The sequence below is a fragment of the Lithobates pipiens genome, unplaced genomic scaffold (genome assembly GCF_037356315.1).
Source record: "Lithobates pipiens isolate NorthernLeopardFrog02 unplaced genomic scaffold, aLitPip1_a1.2 Scaffold_25, whole genome shotgun sequence".
NCBI lineage: Eukaryota > Metazoa > Chordata > Amphibia > Anura > Ranidae > Lithobates > Lithobates pipiens.
The window spans coordinates 86,823,062-86,844,204 of NW_027507787.1; the positions used below are offsets into that span (position 1 = coordinate 86,823,062).

Below are 21,143 nucleotides of genomic sequence, written 5' to 3' on the forward strand. Positions count from 1 at the left end.
CGGTTTCTAGATCAGACATTAAAGTATTAATATCCATACTATTTGTTATACTCCCGATTGTGTCAATCCCTCCTAAAATACCTTCAACAATACCACGCTTATTTCTGTTATGATTTCTATTATTAATTCCAAACCATCTCTCAATACCCAATTCCATATTAACCAGATGTCCTTGACATTGTGGAAACCTTGTAGAAATTTTCCATTCTGAAACATTAAAGTTCCACAAAATAATGACAAATTTTCCTTCTCTCAAAAGAGTTCTGGATTGGAAATGGTTAATCTGAAAAGGGCTTGCAGAGAAACTTTTCTTATTGACACATGGAGTTTTCCTTGGAGACATAACAATAACACTTGCCTTTGCACATTTCACCGGATAATTTTCTATTGATATGCAACATTCATATATGCCAGTATCATTCAAAGATACTCTCATTTGTTGATAAACAAATGTATCATTAATCCAATTCACACCACCAAAAATTCCTTTATGAATTATGACAGTAGAACTATAAAGAAAACTACCCAAAAACTCATCATTCCTTTCCAAGTCAACAATGAATTTTGAGGTAAAGATATTTTTGTATCACATATCAAATGCAAATTATCTTTATCTTCCATAATTTTCAAAGATTGTGGGAAAATATCAATTTCTGGAACAATCTTATCAACTATAAAGATATCAATTTTGACCCTTATTTCAGTAAATTTTCTTGTAACTTTAAAATCCCATGTTCTTACAACGTCTCCTTTTTCATCTCCAATGATGTTTAAATATTTTGGATTTAATATCTTTACAAAACTTTGAAAAAGATAATAAAATTGATCAAAGGAATAAAGTATTTTCCCAGATCTTGTCATAATATTAGTAACATCTCCAGACCAAATTGTTGACTCATTACCCTTTAAAAATATAGACCAGAAACTCCTCAACAATATGTTACACTCAAAAGTTCCGGTTTTGTTATTTAGTCTATAAGATCCCTGCATTTTAACAAACTTTGTTTTGGATTCTATTTTAACTTTGATGTCAATATCATTGCTGTGAATGAAATACAATTGTAAACAACAAAGATATCCATCTCCAATACATAAAAATCCATACAAATCTTCTGCTGTATTAAAAATCATAATTTTAGAGATGTTGATATTATCATATGCACTAATATCAATAACTCTATCATTTTTGTCCTTTGTAATGATATCAATGTTCTTATTTTTCAGTTCATCTGCATTGATATCAATGTCTACATCTCTCTTATTTCTGAATAACATAAGATCTTTGTTATGTAATTCTTCATTCCTGTTAGTCTTTGCATAACTTGAGCAGTTCTTGATATATCTTATCACAAATAAAATTGTCACTAGGGAAAAGATGCATCCTGTAGTGATGATACACTTTCTCTCTTTAAAACTTTTCATTTGTTGTGCTGACATCTTTTTTCTTTTGGAATACGCACTTTCTTCAGGTTCGATTTTTATTTTTAATTCCTGAAAAAAATAAAGGCAGCATCATTATCTTGGAATATAAAATTTGTTATACCCACATTTTTCTTTCTACATACTTGTTTCACTGAACTGAGAAAGTATTTGTACCCCTTGAACATCCCAAAATGTCCATGGACTTTCCCAATTACTTTTCCATGTTTCAACTCCTGAAACTCTGTGACGTGTCACCATCTCTGGGTGTGGCCTCACATGTAACAATTCTTTAATCATCTTTTATCTTTTCTGTCTTAGACTTGTGTCAACAATATCTAATTTTATCTTAAATAAACCTTTCTGTTCCTGGTCTACTTAATAGACCGCTTATCTTATACAAAAGATAATTTTGGTTTAACAACAAAATAACAAAATGTTACAAAAAACAATATCAATTGTAAAATATCAAAAATAGATTATTCTTACAATGAAGATTAAATCCAATATGTGCGTGGATTTAATAACAATCCTTCATGATATATATAAATATATGTCTTATGTGTACTGGAATGAAACTTCCACTGGAATGTGTGTACTCCATTATTGTCTGTGTCCACTCCTAAAACAAAAAACCAGCCCCCACCTTTTTTTACTTCTAAAGATTTTTCTGAGCATGACAGTTCTACAGAATGAGTATTTTCCCTCCCACCTTTCTAAAACAATGGGTGTCTCATTCTAAATTCCTAAGGGTTGCTATGAATAACCCTTTGTATAAAACCATTTTAAACATACATAAACCTTTTTACCTTATCAATATATATACAAATTATTTCTTAATCTCTTAATCAAGAAACATTGTAATATAAAAACTTATATTTTTAACTAACAAAGACACTTTTTATCATGAATTAATTTTCTTTTTCAAACTTAGAAATATGAGGAGGAACCATTTTGTATACCTTCTTCAACCAATTATGACTCCACGAGGCAACACAAACGCCATTTTCCTTTCTCCATTAGACTCAAAAGGAGAATACTTTGTAGCATCAGAAATTGTGCTTCTTACATCCATTAAAAATAACTGGAACAACATCAACCCAAATATTTCCTTTGTCCAACAACATTTATCAATCCTAGATTTAATTATCCGATACATCCTCACAATAATACCTACAAACTGCGAATGTTATCATACATGAAATCTCTATTCTATTCCCTGATATTACACATTCTCTGTCACTACTGAGGTTTGCTGATATATCCCAAACTAGAAAAACATGATTATTCAACCTCTAAACAATAGTTAAAGCATCATCATTAGTGAATCCCACCTGTAGGTGCTGTGAACTATAAATACACAATAATCCTTTTTTCGTCATGACACAAACTTATGGTCCAATGACCCAAATAATAACTTTGTGGCAACCTATGAGGAATAAAAAAGATTGTGACCTTTTTTTCCTCTGAAATTAAAGGAATATGTGTGTCCACTTTCTTCACAACATTAATTGATATGATACCATTTCAGGTTGAACTACTAACTCTCCATGCAAAAGCTGCTTCCTTTGCCAATAAATCTGCTGTTCTGTTACCTACAGATAACTCGCTATCTTTTTTATGTGCTGAAATTTTTACAATAACATATGCAAAAGAACTACTCTCTGCAAGGTCAAAAATTACTTCTAATATCTCTTTCTGCACAAGAGTCTTATTGGATGGATCCACAAAACCTCTACATTTCCAAATAGGTAACGTACAACATATGAACTATCACTATAAATCACTAGTAAACCTCTCGTCTCTTCCTTGTCAATACTCAATGCAGTTTTCATCAACAAATACAAGCTCATCAATTTTCTCTGTCTCTCTTTGTCGTCTATTCATTCAATTGCTAATTATGTACCATGCTGAAAATGGTCTTCAATTACTGAAAACAAAACTATTCTTACTCTTCTTTTCAAGTGAACTAAACCTTTCAATGTTCAGCCAGAACAAAATAAAAATAAAACCTTAATACTCATGACAATGACACATTGATAAAAAATAATAATCCAATAGATTATCATTGAAAAATATTAAAATTATATCAAAATCCTCAATAATATTCCAAACGTCAAAACCAAATCTTTTTAAACTCAAATCAATCCTTATTCATAGCCATTAAACATCAACCAGAAAATTCTTACCATATCTGCAGGTAATTTAAGGACTGCTGACTGTTTTCAGAGTATTATATGCTACATAATTAAACCTTTCCTGTCTTAATGGACTATTTTCAGTTTGTAATCTTTGTCTTTGGGTCTTAGAAGAAAAATAAATTTGCTTATTATGACCTCTATACCTCAGATTACTGTGCCAACGTACAGAATAAACCTCTTGACGCCTGGGCAAAATTTTCGGATAATACAACCTCTTTTGTGTATTATTATTATTCAACTTTTTATAGACTTTCCTCTGAGCATATGACGATGAAAATCTACATTTCTGCTTAATATCAGTATTATTGAAGTCAACTGACTTCCCACTCTCATTGTCTGAGGAAATATTAACATTTGACTCATTACAGGATATGACGTTCACGTCTGCCTTTGTCACATGTTCACCATCCTCCATTTTTGAGCACTGAGCATGTGCAGGACTCTCAGCTTGCAATAATTGGGTCTTAAGCAAATTTAAAACATTTACATGCACACAGCTTTCCAAAAAACCTATTTGATTTTCATTTTCTTTCAGAGATTGCAATAATGCATCAATTCTATGTTCCAATTCAATTTTTTCAGTCAATAATTGTTCAGTATATTTCTTCTCCTGCTTTGCTGCAATTTCTATTGCATTCTCTAAATGTTCAATATACGTGCAAAAAGTTTCACAACTTGAACATCTAGGTTCAAAAAATACATTTTCAGTTACACTTTGACTTTGTTTTCCTGGCATATCAAACACCATATTATTATAATTTTTAACAAGTTTCATTACATTACGTACTTTTTTCTTTGTTTTAACTAATGAGAATCTATCCTTCTCAATGTCAGCATTTGCCAGAAAGCATTGATCATACATTAATTTCCATAAAACAGCATCAGAGACCTGTTTCGATAAACCTTTAAATTCTAATGTACCGTATATACTCGAGTATAGGCCGACCCGAATATAAGCCGAGGCCCCCAATTTACCCCCAAAAAAACTGGCAAACTTATTGACTCGTGTATAAGCCGAGGGTGAGACATGCCTGTCCATCCCTGTGTGTGTGTCCGTCCATCCCTGTGTGTCCGTCCATCCCTGTGTGTCCGTCCATCCATGTGTGTCCGTCCATCCATCCCTGTGTGTGTGTGTGTCCATCCATCCATCCATCCCTGTGTGTGTGTGTCTCCATCCATCCATCCATCCATCCCTGTGTGTGTGTGTCTCCATCCATCCATCCCTGTGTGTGTGTGTCTCCATCCATCCATCCATCCCTGTGTGTGTGTGTCTCCATCCGTGTGTGTGTGTGTGTGTGTGTGTGTGTGTGTCCAGCCTACCTGTGTCCCGAGCCTTTGTCCCGAGCCTCCGTCCCGTGCCTTGCCTCCTTGCCTCCGTCCCGTGCCGTGCCTTGCCGCCGTGCCTTGCCTCCGTCCCGTGTCGTGCCTTGCCTTGCCTCCGTCCCGTCCCGTCCCGTCCCGTGCCGTGCCTTGCCTTGCCTCCGTCCCGTGCCCTCTTCGTCTGCGCCTCGGCGGCCATTGTAAAATTCAAAAGCCTCCTCCTTCGCCTGTGATAGGCGGAACACTGAATTTCCCAGCAGCCTGTGTTCCGCCTATCACGGACATCGTATCATCCTCGTCCGTAGTACGAGGATGATACGATGTCCGTGATAGGCGGAACACAGGCTGCTGGGAAATTCAGTGTTCCGCCTATCACAGGCGAAGGCGGAGCCGGAGGCGCGGCTTTTGAATTATAGAATGGCCGCTGTCTGTCTGCTCGACACGCTGATCGAGCGGGCAGACAGCGATGACTCGAGTATAAGCCGAGGGGGGCACTTTCAGCCTCAAAAAAGAGGCTGAAAATCTCGGCTTATACTCGAGTATATACGGTACTTTCATCAGCTAAAACATCTACAAATTCCATATTACTTTTCTACTCACCAAAAATAAAACTCGGCAGTTTGTCCCGCTGTCCACCGTCTTTCAAGACTTCTGTATATCTGAAATTCTCCGGTCTTTCACAATCAATCGATCGATTTTCCTTCTAGGTTCTTTTTCAATCTTTGCAAAGTTTAATCTCTGTTCATCTCTTCCCCTCTGATCAAAGGATGGAAGTTGAAAAAAAAAAACTTCCGACTTATGATTGACTGGCTGCAGTTCGCCAATGAAATAAATGAAATAATATACGATATTTCAAAGTCTTAAGTATATGTTGAGATCGATCAATCTTGTGCGACGAATTTCCTTAATTAGATCTGAGTCAGCGTAATTCAAAAAATGTGTATTTATTTGTACACATTTAAATACAAAAGGATGCTTACAAAAATAGTACAATGATAATCATTTGTATAAAGTTATTGCATGTGTGGAATAACCCTTTGTCTGCTGTGTATAAGAAATGTATTAGCTTGCCTGCTTGGTCTTTCAAGAGCACATCTGCCTCGTTATGTGAGCAGGAAACAACAGGGAGCCCCCCTCCCAGCACTTCCCATTATATTAACCAGGCTCTAATCTCCCGCCCGAAAGATAACTCCTCCCTCACAAGGGTATGGGCTAAGAGTGATTGTTATAACAGAGCTAACATGTGTTACCACTTAAAACACAATTCTAACAAAATGGCAGGAAATGGATATGAGAGAGGATTTCTGTCTAATACAAATATCGTCTCTATTACATAGGAAAGACCTTCTAAAAACATATATATAATGAACTGGAGCAGTTAACATAAACAATATATATCACTTACATAGCCCTTAAAAGCTCTATTACATAGGAAAGACCTTCTAAAAACATATATATAATGAACTGGAGCAGTTAACGTAAACAATATATATCACTTACATAACCCTTAAAAGCATATATAAGATATACAATATTCATCACAATCCTGACAGGTTTTAAATATTTACTTCTTCAATTATCGCAAGTCATAACATAGAAATCATTGTCTCAAAGTTCTTTCACACAGTATGGAAATATTATTATTCTGAATAAAGTATAATAAAGCCAATTAAAATTTAGATATTAAGAATATAACACTCCCCAATGTTTTGTATCTTGTCGGTACTTTAAGTCTTTTTATGCTGGCCCATCGGCCACCCGAAGCTTACCTTATCTCTTGAGGAAATTTATAGTGGTATGTAACCCTCTTTTGTCAGATGTTAGTCATGTTATTGAAGCTCCGGTTCAAGACCCCAACCCCTGCATTACGACATATATGATGTCTCTCAGTCTTTCTTTTTTATTTTTATATTGTTTTACGTAATATTTTTCTGTTGTTTATTTCCTTTATGCGTTCTGTTTTGCTTTGTTTTCTTTTAGTTATTTATTTTTATCCTTGGGCTGTTACTGTATATCTGTAGCCACAATGCGATTATATCAGTCTCTCCAATATGGTATGCTCCAGACTTTCTTTGTCTATTGTCAGTTCTGTATCTTTTAATTTTCTGTAAAAAAATTCTCTCAAAAAAAAATATATATATATATATATACGTATATACAAAATTCTTCACTCACAGTTAATCTTGAGTAAGGCAAAAAACCCTAGCAAAGCATGATCCAATTTGCTACAGCAGGGGGAAATATTCCTTCCTGGTCCCCCAAGAGGCAATCGGATTTTCCCTGGATCAACTTTACCTATAAATGTCAGTACCCAGTTATATTATGTACAATAAGGAAATAATTCAGGCCTTTTTTAAAACAATCTGAGCTGGCCAGAACCGTATCTGGAGGGAGTCTATTCCACTTTTTCACAGTTCTTACTGTGAAGAAACCTTTCCGTATTTGGAGATTAAATATTTTTTCCTCTAGACGTAAAGAGTGCCCCCTTGTGCTCTGTGAAGACTTTATAGTGAACTTGATGTTGAGTTATTCACTCCACGGACCAGTTATGTATTTGTACATTTTGATAATATCCCCCTTTAAACTTCTCTTCTCAAGAGAGAATACATTCAGTTCCTCTAATCTTTCCTTATAGGTGAGCTCCTCCATGCCTCTTATCAGTTTGGTTGCCCTTCTCTGCACTATCTCCAGGTCCTCCATCTCCTGTTTGAAAACTGGTGCCTAAATTGAACTGCATATTCCAGGTGAGGTCTTACTAATGATTTGTACAAAAGAATCCATGCTGTCTGTTGCTTAATTTTTTATTTTTTTTTACAGCAAGAACTCATCTATGTGGTCTTTTATTAAACGCTCCAGTATCTTCCTGACTATAGAAGTTAAACGAACAGTTCTATAGTTACTTGGTAAAGACTTTGATCTCTTTTTAAACAGGCACCACATTGGCCCTATGCCAATTCAGTGGTACCATTCCAGTCATTAACGAGTACCTAAAAATGAGAAACAATGGCTTTGAAATGACAGAGCTCAATTCTTTTAGGATCCGTGGGTGGATGCCATCTGGTCCAGGTGTTTTATCTACCTCTATTCTGTCTAAATATTTCTGGACCATATCACTTTTGAACCATTTTGGATCATTTGGGGCTGTGTCAATACCATCTCCATTATGGACATGAGCCCACCCATGTTCCGTTGTATACACAGAACTGAAGAAAGTATTTAATACATTTGCCTTCCCCTTGCCCTAAGTCACCCAATCTAAATTATTTTGAAAAGGGCCTACACCGGGGGTGCCCTCATGTTCTGGAATGGTGGGATGTCGGGTTGGCAAGCCCAGATCGTCGGTTGCTGACCTGCCATCCCAGAGCATCAGTGTTTTGAATGAAACTGGCGGCAGAGGAAGCAAGCGGCTGCAGAGCAGAGCTGCATAAACCAATGCTTCCTGAATAGCGCCGGCTCCTGTCACAGATGGAGTGATAAGTGATAGAGTGACCAAATGCATCCACCTGGGACAGCAACAGCCAGCAATACCTGAATGAAAGACTGTTATTAAAGGTAAGTTTATTACTAAAATCACAGTGTATTTATGGACATATCTGTCTGCTGTGGTTACTGGGCTACTTTCAAAATGATCCACAGTGCACCTGCAGGTGACCTGCACCAAGCCATAGACCTCTGTTATTACCTGCAGGTTTGGTGTGCTTTCAGAAAGTGCACCATACCTGCAGGATATAATAGGATTCAATGGCAAAGTGCAGCTAACCCAAAGGACAGCCACAGTTGCACTACGCTGCACCTGCGGTGCTGATAAACCCGCAGCAAATCAATGTGAAAGCAGCCTTAGGCCCCTTTCACATGATCGGTCCAACCCAATCAGACCCTCCATTCTCCTCTATGGAGCAGCAGATGTAAATTAACTTGTGATCATTCACACCCGACTACCTCCAATCCAATCCACTAAAAAAAACAAAAAAAGAGAAGAGGATCCATCCCTGTCCATCTGATCAGATTGGGGGGCCCAAAGAGTAGAGCGAACTGTGTCCATTCTGCATATGTGGAGTGGATACGGACCTGACAAATGCCAGCTCCTCTCACTGTGGCCAGTGACCAGTTACCATGTCGCTTAAGTGGCCCTCTCTCTTCAAAAGTTTGGGCACCCCTGGCCTACATGCTCAGACATAACCTTTTTTTCTATTAATATATATCTGCTACCCCTCTTTCCCTCAGCATCCCCTCTGCTACCCTGAATCTGAACAGAGCATGCTTGGTAGCCCCGGCATCTGGATACAGCTTTGATGACCCTGGTCACAGCAGAATCCCTTGCCAGGTCAATGCACAGCCACAGTCCTTCTGCATAACCTTAACAGGTGGGCTCCCAAACACACAGCAGCAGAACTCAGGGTCAGGCATTTGTTTTCTTTTTTTCAGGCTTCTTCAGCTGTTGAAAACCAACTGCTATGGGGCAGAGGGTTGTCAAATGCATTCAACACCATTTCTTGGATGAAGTCAGGGCAATTAGGGTAAATTTGAATGCCATGACCAGGTTTCATAGGACAGAGCCAGTGTGCATATCTTGCTGACTACGCCAAGTTGTGGAAGTGTGGCCAACTCACCCTTGACCGGACAATCCGACGGACTTTGCAGCTGAGGTCCACCGGCCCTTCAAACGAACGGACTTAGCCACACACAATCACTACAAAAGTCAGACAGATTCAAAAGTGATGACTTAGAATAAGGAAGTTTATAGCCAGTAGCCAATAGCTGCCCTAGCATCGGTTTTAGTCCATCAGACTAGCACACAGATGACCGAATTTTCGACCGGGCTCGAATCCATCGGAAAGATTTGAAGCAAGTTTTATTTCTAGGTCCGCCAGACTTTTGGGAAGAAAAAGTCCACTGGAGTCCACACACGATTGAATTGATTCCAATCCGCCAGACCAAGTCCATCGAAAAGTCCGGTCGTGTGAACGCGGCATACCAGTTCCCCAACTTAGAGATGAGCTGCCACACTAGGTGTAGTAAAAGTACATTATTAATTTGGAAATGTACTGTCCAATGTCACTACACTCTGTAACTTGATGAAGGTTGCACCGCTGAGCCTGTGCCCTCCCCACCAGTCTAGCACATCTCACTCTTAGTAATAGAATAGGTTCCTGCTGTGCACATAGCCTGGGCCTCATGTATGTACTTATTGGCTCACCTTACCCTTGTGACCAGTCCATGGATCTCCATAACATGGGTGCGGTTCTGGTTGCTGCTGGAAACCAACCACTGGGAAAGGAACCAGAATTTTGACCCCCTCTCTACTGGAGGCCTATCACCTGTACCAGGTACCAAGCTTAGAGACCAGTTGTGTTGTCGTCTGTTCTTGACCTTGGTTATCTATGGCAACTTTGTTCCCCTTTCTACTTGTCTTGCGAAGTGGACCTTTGGTAGAGACTTGACTTCATACCCTACATATGCTTTACTGACCCTGATTCTTTAGATCCATCCATCAAAACCAACACGGACCCCTTTGAATAACTTTAGAGCAGGCTCAGAACAGTAAATGCACTTTACTGAAAGGCTTAATTGTGTCTAACATGAACAGCAACATGATAATGTATCTAACTACCTCTAGTTGGGTGCCTAGGTGTTACTGAGAAATGTAGTAGTCCATTTTGGAGTTCTCTAAGTCTGAGTTCTTCTCTGAAATCCCAGTACCTATGACAGACTGAAAGACACAGCCCATCTGAACCTGCAAGACACAGCCCATCTGAGCTGTCTGGGGTGTCTCAGGGAGCCCTGACCAATCCCCAACTAGGACTGGCAGGGGGCAGGGCTCCTTGAAATACACAGGGTCAGCCCAGCTGGGGAGGAGTTGTCAGGTGGAAAAACTGAGGATGGAGAACTGGGCTGTCGAGGCCTTTGAGGGAGCTTGCCAGTCCGGGGGGTGTGACCTTAGGCCTGGGACTCTGGTGCAGGACAGATCCCTTCAAGAACCCATGAAGGATCTGAACAGGAGGCACAGAGAGTAGTCAGAGAGGACAGCGTGAGCTAGTACTCCTGGGCAAGTCTTCAGGAAGGAACCACCGGTTTGCAGCCAAGAGGGCTGGTGAGTTACATATGCTATTGGGAAGACAGGAGAGGCATGCCAGAGAGGACTAATGCCACGTACACACAAACAGACTTTTCAACAAACTAGGTCTGACGGAACGAATCCACTGCACAATTCGATTGTGTGGGCTTCATCGGACCTTTGCTGTCGAAAAATTAGTCGGACTTTAGGTTTAAAACATGTTTGCAAACTTGAGTTCCGTCAAAAAATCCGTTCATCTGTATGCTAGTCCAATGGACAAAAAACGATGCTAGGGCAGCTATTGACTACTGGCTACGAACTCCCTTATTCTAGTCCGGTCGTACTTAATCATGTTCAAATCCATCGGACTTTGGTGTGCTTGTGTGTGGAAAAGTCAGTTAGTTCGGAAAGCCCGTCGGAACTCCGCCGAAAGTCCGTCGGGAAGACCGTCAGACCTAGTCTGTCGAAAAGTCCGGTTGTGTGTATGTGGCATAAGAGAAAACAGTCAGAGCAGGGTGTGGAGCCAGTGAGGATTGCAATATCACAGGCAGTGAAGTCAGGCAGTTGCAGCCAGTGGGGCTGGCAGGGCCTGAAGAGGACTGTCTGGGAGGAGTAATCCACCTAGGGCAGCTAGCACTAAAGACTTCCTATTTCTGATTTTGCTACATTAACCACTTGAGACCCGCGCTATAGCCGAATGACGGCTACAGCGCGGATCTCCTTTTCCGGGACGACGTCAATAGACGTAGTCCCGTGCATGAGCGGCCTGCGCGCCCCCTGAGGGGCGCGCGCTCTGTGATCGGCGAGTCTATGAGACTCGCCTGATCACCGATCCGTGCAAGGGGTCGATCCCGACCCCTTATCACGTGATCAGCTGTCAGCCAATGACAGCTGATCATGTGATATAACGGAGCTGGTAATCGGCTATTATTCCTCCTATCGCTGACAGCGCGAGGAGAAAAAAAAAAGCCGATCACCAGCGGCCGTGATCGAGACATCAGTCCCGATCACGGCCAGCCCTGCCAGTGCCCACCTGCCCCCTGCCAGTGCCCACCTGTCCCCTCACAACTACACATAATAAAAAATTAGTGCCCCCCGTCAGTGCCACCCAGCAGTGCCCACAGTGCCACCCAGCAGTGCCCACAGTGCCACCCAGCAGTGCCACCCAGCAGTGCCCACAGTGCCACCCAGCAGTGCCCACAATCTGCCTCAACAAAGGTGCTGCACCCCAGTGCCACATATCCGTGCCCATCAGTGTCATCTACCAGTGCCCATCAGTGCCCAGCAGTGCCGCCCATCAATGCCCAGCAGTGCCACCTATCAGAGCCACCTATCAGTGCCCATCAGTCCCATCTATCAGTGGTACCTATCAGTGCCCATCCGTGCCACCATCCGTGCCACCCATCTGTGCCACCCATCCATGCCATCTTATCTGTGCCCATCTTTGCCCATCAGTGCCACCTTATCTGTGCCCATCGGTGCCGCCTTATCTGTGCCTATTAGTGCCGCCTTAACTATGCCTATCAGTGCCCACCAGTGCAGCCTATCAGTGCCCACCAATGCAGCCTATCAGTGCCCACCAATGCAGCCCATCAGTGCCCACCAGTGCAGCCTATCAGTGCCGCCTCATCAGCGCACTTCAATGAAGGAGAAAAATGACCTGTTTGCAAAATTTTATAACAAACTATTAAACATGATTTTTTTTTTTTTGCATCTTTTTTTGTTTGTTTAGCAAAAAATAAAACTCCCAGCTGTGATTAAATACCACCAAAAGAAAGCTCTATTTGTGGGAAAAAAATGATAAAAATTTAACCACTTTCAGACCGGACCATTTTGCTGGTAAATGACCAGAGGTCTTTTTACACTTTGGCACTGCGCTGCTTTAACTGGTAATTGCGCGGTCATGCAATGTTGTACCCAAACAAAATTTGCGTCCTTTTCTTCCCACAAATAGAGCTTTCTTTTGATGGTATTTGATTGCCTCTGCGATTTTTATTTTTTGCGATATAAACGTAAAAAGACCGCAAATTTTGAAAAAAAATGATATTTTCTACTTTTTGTTATTAGAAAAATCCAATAAACTCAATTTTAGTCATACATTTAGGCCAAAATGTATTCAGCCACATGTCTTTGGTAAAAAAAAAGTCAATAATTGTATATTTATTGGTTTGCGCAAAAGTTGTCACATCTACAAACTAAGGTACGTTTTCTGGAATTTACGCAGCTTTTAGTTTACGACTGCCTATCTCATTTCTTGAGGTGCTAAAATGGCAGGGCAGTACAAAACCCCCCCAAATGACCCCATTTTGGAAAGTAGACCCCCTAAGGAAATTGATAAGAGGCATGTTGAGCCCATTGAATATTTTATTTTTTTGCCTCAAGCGATTGAATAATGACAAAAAAAAAATTTTTTTTTTTTTTTTACACAAAGTTGTCACTAAATGATATATTGCTCACACATGCTATGGGCGTATGTGAAATGACACCCCAAAATAAATTCTGCTGCTTCTCCTGAGTACGGGGATACCACATATGTGGGACTTTTTGGGAGCCTAGCCGCGTACGGGGCCCCGAAAACCAAGCACCGCCTTCAGGCTTTCTAAGGGCGTACATTTTTGAGTTCACTTCTCACTACCTATTACAGTTTTGAAGGCCATAAAATGCCAAGATGGCACAAAACCCCCACAAATGACCCCATTTTAGAAAGTAGACACCCCAAGCTATTTGCTGAGAGGCATGTTGAGTCCATGGAATATTTTATATTTTGCCACAAGTTGCGGGAAAATTACAAACTTTTTTTTTTTTTTTTTTTTTTTCACAAAGTTGTCACTAAATGATATATTGCTCACACATGCCATGGGCATATGTGAAATGACACCCCAAAATAAATTCTGCTGCTTCTCCTGAGTACGGGGATACCACATATGTGGGACTTTTTGGGAGCCTAGCCGCGTACGGGGCCCCGAAAACCAAGCACCGCCTTCAGGCTTTCTAAGGGCGTAAATTTTTGAGTTCACTTCTCACTACCTATTACAGTTTTGAAGGCCATAAAATGCCAAGATGGCACAAAACCCCCACAAATGACCCCATTTTAGAAAGTAGACACCCCAAGCTATTTGCTGAGAGGCATGTTGAGTCCATGGAATATTTTATATTTTGCCACAAGTTGCGGGAAAATTACAAACTTTTTTTTTTTTTTTTTTTTTTTCACAAAGTTGTCACTAAATGATATATTGCTCACGCATGCCATGGGCATATGTGAAATGACACCCCAAAATAAATTCTGCTGCTTCTCCTGAGTACGGGGATACCACATATGTGGGACTTTTTGGGAGCCTAGCCGCGTACGGGGCCCCGAAAACCAAGCACCGCCTTCAGGCTTTCTAAGGGCGTTACAGTTTTGAAGGCCATAAAATGCCAAGATGGCACAAACCCCCCCCAAATGACCCCATTTTGGAAAGTAGACACCCCTAAATTTAGGGGTACACTAGTGAGACTAGGTAATAAATGGCGGGTGCCCTGAAACTATAAAAAAAATAACTAACCAATCAGCGTCACCTGTAACAGTTATATGGTGATCACTGGTGAAAGGGTTAACTAGGGGGCAATCAGGGGGCTTTATGCGGTAGTATATGGGGGTCCCTGGCGCTATAAAAAGCTGCGGCGAACCTAAATACCTACCTGCCTAACTAGCGTCACCTGTGACACTAATACAGCGATCAGAAAAACGATCGCTTATTAGGCTGGGTTCACACTGGAGCGATGCGGGAACGCCACGAATGCGCGGCGGGTTCCCGCATCGCATGCCTCCCGGCGGCAGTTCACACTGCCCTATGCGAACTGCTGGGAGTGTCAGTGAAATGTTACTGACACCCCCAGATCAGTTCGCATATCGCAGTGCGATCTGCAAACTCGGATCGCATGGTGTGAACACCCATGCGATCCGATTCTGCTGCGGGCCAAAAAAAGGGTCCCGTGCGAATTTGCGGCGGGTGCGGCGGGTGTGGCGGGTGCGGCGAATGGCTGAACTCGAATCGCACAGAGATCGGATGTGATTTGCACTGCAGTGCGGTGCGAATCACATCCGTTCTCAAACCGCTGCAATGTGAACCCAGCCTTAGTGACACTGGCGACGGGGGGTGATCACGGGGTTAAACCTTTATTGGGGGGGTTAGGGGGGTACCTTAGAACTAAAGGGGGCTAACCCTAACTGCCCTAACAGTTATTAGTCACAAATGACACCCGCCGGGTGATCAGGGGGTTAAACCTTTATTAGGTAATAAATGGCGGGTGCCCTGAAACTATAAAAAAATAACTAACCAACCAGCGTCACCTGTAACAGTTATATGGTGATCACAGGTGAAAGGGTTAACTAGGGGGCAATCAGGGGGCTTTATGCGGTAGTATATGGGGGTCCCTGGCGCTATAAAAAGCTGCGGCGAACCTAAATACCTACCTGCCTAACTAGCGTCACCTGTGACACTAATACGGCGATCAGAAAAATGATCGCTTATTAGGCTGGGTTCACACTGGAGCGATGCGGAAACGCCACGAATGCGCGGCGGGTTCCCGCATCGCATGCCTCCCGGCGGCAGTTCACACTGCCCTATGCGAACTGCTGGGAGTGTCAGTGAAATGTTACTGACACCCCCAGATCAGTTCGCATATCGCAGTGCGATCTGCAAACTCGGATCGCATGGTGTGAACACCCATGCGATCCGATTCTGCTGCGGGCCAAAAAAAGGGTCCCGTGCGAATTTGCGGCGGGTGCGGCGGGTGTGGCGGGTGCGGCGGGTGCGGCGAATGGCTGAACTCGAATCGCACAGAGATCGGATGTGATTTGCACTGCAGTGCGGTGCGAATCACATTCGTTCTCATAAACCGCTGCAATGTGAACCCAGCCTTAGTGACACTGGCGACGGGGGGTGATCACGGGGTTAAACCTTTATTGGGGGGGTTAGGGGGGTACATTAGAACTAAAGGGGGCTAACTCTAACTGCCCTAACAGTTATTACAGTCACAAATGACACCAATGCAAAAAAAAAAAAAAAAAAAAAAAAAATGACATTGGTGTCACTGTGACTGGGGGGCAGGGGTAATTGGGGGGGTGATCGGGGGGTAAAGGGGGGGTGTGAGTGTGCCTGGCATGTTCTACTGTGTGTGTAGAGTGTTGGTGCAACTTACTGATCCGCTCTCCTCCGTGTCGGAACGAAAAATACCGACACGGAGGAGAGAATACATCACTTCCTCTCCTGTGTTTACATTACAGGAGAGGAAGTGATGTCACCGGGGATTTCTATTCGTCGGGAGCGATCGCGAGGGGGTGGCCATGAATGAATGGCCGTCCCCTCGTCCGGGATCGCTCCCGTACGAATACCGACCGCCGCAGGCACCGGGCGGGGGCCCGATCGGGCCCCCGACCCGCGGAAGGCAAGGGACGTACATGTATGTCCTTATGCCTGCCCGTGCCATTGTACCGACGTACATCGGCGTGCGGCGGTCGGCAACTGGTTAATTTGGGTACAGTGTTGTATGCCCGCGCAATTGTCATTCAAAGTGCATCAGCGCTGAAAGCTGAAAATTGGTCTGGGACTGAGGGGGGTTTAAGTGCTCAGTAAGCAAGTGGTTAAAGGGGCCCATGGTCCCTGCCTACAAATGGTGGTTGCTAAGGCCTGGCTGAGTCATTGTCAGGTCTAACCATGTGCTAGCTGTGCCTGGGAAGTAAGATATGTGCTGGAGAGAATTTTACAAGGTGTCAGTCTCAACAGATGCCAGTTTTGGTTATAAAGTATTGCAAGTGGCAGTTTGACTGGCCTGTATCATTTTTCTTTAGGGTGATTTGTTATATTTTCCATTCTATTCTTGCTAGCCCCTTTGTGGCTCTGCTTTTGGACATCCAAGTAAGGGATTCTCTAAGGCAGATCTGTATCCTGCAGTAAAAAAAAGAGAAAATAGGATTTTTGGTATTCACTGTAAAATGTATTTATTTATGTTTTTTGGAGGATACAGCACCTGCCCATGTGGCTTGCTGCTCTCTGATTGTGTAAATACGCTAGTTACATGTCAGAGCAGTACAAAAACAGAGTTGCCCACAGCTGTCGCAGGGATTTTAGACAGCAGAATGGACCACACAGTTGTTGTTTTTTAGTACACCTAACATCCAACTCCCACAGATAGAGATATACCCCAGTTGGTGTTCATCTAAAAGCAGAGCTGTGTCTTCCAATATATGCAGGAAATTGGAGTGCTGCTCCCATAGTAACATTTTCCTTTGGACCCAGGCTGGCAAGATGACGTACCCCCATGGGCTGTGTCCATGGTACCCTGGGCTCTCAGGAAATGGGTTGCATGATTTAAAAACATATATAAACCTTACATAGAAAATATAAACACAGTTGACCCAAAACCATTATAGGGGTTTTGTACTAAAGGCAAATAGACTGTGAATTTTTGCAAGTGCAGGTGCACTCTGCAAGTACAGTTGCTCCAGAGCTTAGTAAACAAGGGGGAGCTCTGCTGACTTTCATCTTCCAACCATGTGCAAGCAAAACATATTATTATTATTTTCCTTGCATGTGATTGGGTGTTCATTGTAAAGTGACACTTTAACTCATTTACTAAGCTCTTGAGCAACTGCACTTGAGTACAATTGCACTAGTAAAGTGCCTAGTAAATTGACCCAATAGTTTCCTTCCAACAAAGAGAAAATTGTCCAAAATGTCCATTGTATCATAATGGCATTTACAGAAATGACAGGTCAGTAATGTGTGCCTTTTTTGTAAACTATTTGTGGCTCAGCAGTCTTAAATTACATGTATACAGATCCCTTCATTCAGATCTTATACCACTGGTGGTTCCAAAATGTGACTGGCCATGACTGGTTGCGGAAAAGCAAACCATATGCTGGACCCTGATTTTTCAATAGAGTAGAGTACCAACTCTATTGGTAAATCAGAAGGGAAGCGTGGAATACAGAGAAGGGTCCATCTTATGATTTGTTTTCTGCAGTTAATCATAATCTGCAAGTTTCATTTGAACTGGAGGTGCTTGGGCAGCACAGAGAGCTAAGTTTTAGTGATATAAAATGACCGCTGTGGGGAAGGAGGATGTTGGATGGATCCACCTGAATGGATGTTTAAATAAAAGTGCTATTTGCCTATTATTCAGTGACAGGCATTGATTTGCGGTGATAGCAAACAAAACACTCCTGCCCATTAATGTGATGACCGGGGGATCAATGACTCAAGGGGTAGTGTCTTTGGCCTTGCTGCCCTCCTGGATAGGGGATATCCTAGTGATATCAGAAAAGATAAAAAGAAGAGGGCGCACCAGCCTTGTGCATTATCCCAAGATAATTTGTGAGTAGTTTCATTAACTGTTTTTACTAATAAATATATGATGAATGAAAGCCTGTAAAAATAACTTGTGTGGGGCAATCAGTCCATAAACCATCAGTCTCCAGATACCAGAGTGGAAGACCAGAGGACCACTGCTGGCTGATGCGTTTGGAAGGAGTACTTTCTTCCTCAGAGCCTAGCGGTAATGACTCCTTCAGCTTATTATATACACTTATACATTGATTAGTTAAATCTCACGAAAGACTCAGGACACCAGCCACTAAAAAGGGTGGTCTTATAGAGGGGTGGGAATATTGTGACAGATGGAAAATTACATCTTAATCATAATTCATAAAGTGTAAAAAAAAATGGAGCACTAAACCTTCTAGAATAGTGCCCATAGTGTGGATATAAAGTGTATATTACATAACAGTATTGCATATATAGTAATGCAGTATAGCATGATAGCCTATGGTACATACATTGATTTGCGGTGAGTGCGGTGTCCTTAGGGGTTTAAGTCCATTGAGCACAAGGGGGGTTTACCATTTGTAGCACCCTCTAGGTTGCTAGATAGTGAGTATGATTATTTTTTTGTACAGGATAGGTAAATTCTCAGGCTTGGCTTCTGGGTCAGGGTTGAGTGACTCAGGCAGAGATGGTGACTCACATGCCGCATCACCAAGACCTCCCACCTCTTTCCAGAATATTCTAGCATCTTCTGGAAAGGAAGGAGGAGCAGAAAGGTGGAGCTGCCTGGGGTATTCTGAGGTGCCCTGACCAATCCTCAACTTGGATTAGCAGGGGGCAGGCTTCCTTAAATAGCCAGGGTCCGCCCAGCTGGGGGAGGGGTTATTTTGGGTGGAAGCTGGAGGTAGAGTGCCAGGCTGTCATGGCCCGGAGGGAGCTTCCCAGTCTAGGAAGGACCCTTCTCTTGACACATGGAGGTGTCCTGGACAGGTGGCACGGGAACAAGGAGAGGACAGCAGGAGAGAGCACTGCTGGCAAAGTCTCCAGGTAGGAACAACAGGTCACAGCCAAGAGGGCTGGTGAGTGACACACAGTCAGGAAGGACTGGGGAGACATGCCTGAGAGGACTGGGAGATGGCAGTCTGGGATAGTTGCAGAGCCAGTGGAGTGGACTGTGGTGGCACGGGCAGTGGATAGGGGCAGCTGCAGCCAGGAGGGCTGAAGATGTGGTGCTGGGATCAGTAGGCACATGGACAGCTAGCACTAGGACTACCACTATTTTTCTGCTACACCAGAGTTGCCCACAGTCCCTGCCTGCAAAGGGCATTTGCTAAGGCCTGGCTGAGCCAGTGTCAGGCCTAAAATATAGTGCTAGCTGGTCCTGGAAGAACAAGCAAGTGATGTGCTGGAGGTGATGAGGAGAGATAGTCTGCAAGTAGTGCTGTGCTGGAGCTGAAGTGTAGAGGTGTAATATACAGGAAGTGTATATAGTTGTGTCCCGTATACTTTATTCAATCAAGTGGGCATCCCATACTCCCTTACCCCATCCAAGTTTAATAGCCCTCAATAAAAAAACAAAAACAAAGTTCAAGGATTGGTTTTCTGCCTGAGGATGAATGAGAACTTTGTGCCTGACTGCTGACTGGGCAGGGTGACAGACGGACCATAATACTCAGCAGCCCTTACGGGGGTACCGCTACACATGTTGAAGGTGGAGGACTGAAATTGTGAAATATCATACCCAGAGGAAACCTTTTACTGACTCCTTTTTTGTGCACTTTTTTTATCACCATTTGGTGGAGGACTTTGAACTTTATTGAGTGCTGCTATGATTATTATGACATTTATATTTATGACAAGTCACCAATCTTGCATAAGTGCTTACAAAGTAGTGTGCATTGTACAGTGGTGTGAAAAAGTGTTTGCCCCCTTTCTCATTTCCTGTTCCTTTGCATGTTTGTCACACTTAAGTGTTTCGGAACATCAAACCAATTTAAACAATAGTCAAGGACAACACAAGTAAACACAAAATGCAATTTGTAAATGAAGGTGTTTATTATTAAAGGTGAAAAAAAATCCAAACCATCATGGCCCTGTGTGAAAAAGTGATTGCCCCCTAAACCTAATAACTGGTTGGGCCACCCTTAGCAGCAACAACTGCAACCAAGCGTTTGCGATAACGTGCAATGAGGCTTTTACAGCGTCCTGGAGGAATTTTGGCCCACTCATCTTTGCAGAATTGCACTAATTCAGTTACATTAGAGGGTTTTCGAGCATGAACGGCCTTTTTAAGGTCATACCACAACATCTCAATAGGATTCAGGTCAGGACTTTGGCTAGGCCACTCCAAAGTCTTAATTTTGTTTTTCTTCAGCCATTCGGTGGTGGACTTGCTGGTGTGTTTAGGATCATTGTCCTGCTGCAGAACCCAAGTTCGTTTCAGCTTGAGTACACGGACAGATGGTCGGACATTCTCCTTCAGGATCTCTTGGTAGACAGCAGAATTCATAGTTCCTTTTATCACGGCAAGTCTTCCAGGTCCTGAAGCAGCAAAACAGCCCCAGACCATCACACTACCACCACCATATTTTACTGTTGGTATAATGTTCTTTTTATGAAATGCAGTGTTCCTTCTACGCCAGATATACTTGGACACACACCTTCCAAAGAGTTCCACATTTGTGTCATCGGTCCACAGAATGTTGTCCCAAAAGTCTTGGGGATCATCAAGATGTGTTGTGGAGAAATTGAGACGAGCTTTGATGTTCTTTTTGCTCAGCAGTGGTTTTCTCCTTGGAACTCTGCCATGCAGGCCATTTTAGCCCAGTCTTTTCCTGATGG

General features: G+C 42.5%; 1 protein-coding gene across 5 annotated transcripts in view; it reads left to right on the top strand.

Moving 5' to 3' along the window:
- Positions 1-21,143, top strand: part of LOC143930362 (uncharacterized) — a 204,556-nt gene that overhangs the window by 89,371 nt on the left and 94,042 nt on the right. For 2 of the 5 annotated variants that reach the window (XM_077454630.1, XM_077454629.1), the window contains exon 2: positions 7,576-7,684. The exons of the other annotated variants lie outside the window; for them this stretch is intronic. The gene's annotated coding sequence lies outside the window, so the exon portion shown is untranslated. The remainder of the gene's footprint in view (positions 1-7,575; positions 7,685-21,143) is intronic. 5 annotated transcript variants of the gene reach the window in all.